This window comes from Piliocolobus tephrosceles, chromosome 2 (genome assembly GCF_002776525.5).
Source record: "Piliocolobus tephrosceles isolate RC106 chromosome 2, ASM277652v3, whole genome shotgun sequence".
Taxonomy (NCBI): Eukaryota; Metazoa; Chordata; class Mammalia; order Primates; family Cercopithecidae; genus Piliocolobus; species Piliocolobus tephrosceles.
This window is the reverse complement of record NC_045435.1, coordinates 120,292,309-120,293,857: the sequence shown is the minus strand read 5'-3', so window position 1 is coordinate 120,293,857 and position 1,549 is coordinate 120,292,309. Positions and strand designations below refer to the sequence as shown.

Sequence of the window (1,549 nt, the reverse complement as noted above, 5' to 3'; positions counted from 1 at the left end):
TTACTTTTGTTAGCTCTGATTTTAGAGAGACAATCTTACATCTAATCTTCTAGACTTAAAATAAGATTTTCAGCATTTTAATTATATCCTCTCTGTCTCTCTCTTGCTCTCTCTCTCTCACACACACACACACACACACACACACACACACACAGGAAGAGAGAGAGGGAGAAACACACCCACAGAGAGAGAGCAAGTACTTCTGTTGCCGTTAGTTTTAGAATTGAACAGGGCTTAAGAAATTTAACACAAATAAAGTAAGCAGTTAAGTTACAATGAATGATACAAAATGTTCACACTTCTTTACTGTACTACATTTAAATCAATATGACAAAGTCATTTTATCTTTATGCAAACAATTAACTTGATATTTTCGTATAATAACAGAAAAAATGGGCTTTGCAGTCACCACTGCTGCTGGGAGCCCTGTACTGTCAGCTATGGTCAACCCCACCGTGTTCTTCAACATCGCCGTCGACGGTGAGCCCTTGGGTGGCATCCCCTTCGAGTTGTTTGCAGACAAGATTCCAAAGACACCAGAAAACTTTCATGCTCTGAGCACTGGAGAAAAAGGATTTGGTTATAAGGATTTCTGCTTTCACAGAATTATTCCAGGGGTTATGAGTCAAGATGGTGACTTCACACGCCATAATGGCACTGGTGGCAAGTCCATCTACGGGGAGAAATTTGATGACGAGAACTTCATCCTAAAGCCTGCAGGTCCTGGCATCTTGTCCATGGCAAATGCTGGACCCAACACAAACAGTTTCCAGTTTTTCATCTGCACTGCCAAAAGTGAGTGTTTAGATGGCAAGTATGTGGTCTTTGGCAAGGTGAAAAAAGGCATGAATATTGTCAAGGCTATGGAGAGTGTTGGGTCCAGGAATGGTAAGACCAGCAAGTAGATCACCATTGCTGACTGTGGACAACTCTAATAAGTTTGGCTTGTGTTTCATATTCTGTCTTAACCACCAGACCATTCCTTCTGTAGCCCAGGAAAGCACTTCTCCACCCCATTTGCTCGCAGTATCCTGGAATCTTTGTGCTCTTGCTGCAGTTCCCTTTGGGTGCCTTGTTTTCCTTGTTCTCTTCCATGCCTTGCTGGATTATGAAATTAAAACTAAATAATAAAAAAGAACAGAAGAAATGATTGGTAATTGACTAGGGACTTTAGAAAAAATGTTTAAACTCTGTAACATTTCATTCTTTATCTTGCATTCCTATTAGATATCACTTCTACCAAATATCACTAACAGAATTAAGGATAAAAATCATATGACCTTATATTTCTAATACTCTTTATACCAAATTAGTTACTTAGCAACAGCTCTATGACCTTGGGAATTTATATAAGTTTTCTGAGCCTTGGTTTTTCTATTTGAAAAGAAAAAGTAATACAATTTAAATGAGCCATTCCATGTATCATTGCATGATTCTGAATTTCCATATTTTATCTTCCTTCTATGAAAAATGACAATCTCAGTTGCTTTTAGTACCAGATTGTGCCATTTTATACATTATGATAATTAAAGTAATGATCAGAGACTAG

At 38.0% G+C, this 1,549-nt stretch overlaps 1 pseudogene; it reads left to right on the top strand.

Annotated features, from left to right (window-relative positions):
• The first annotated feature begins 392 nt into the window (after window positions 1-392).
• Window positions 393-1,102, top strand: LOC113224931 (annotated as a pseudogene).
• The last annotated feature ends 447 nt before the right edge of the window (window positions 1,103-1,549 follow it).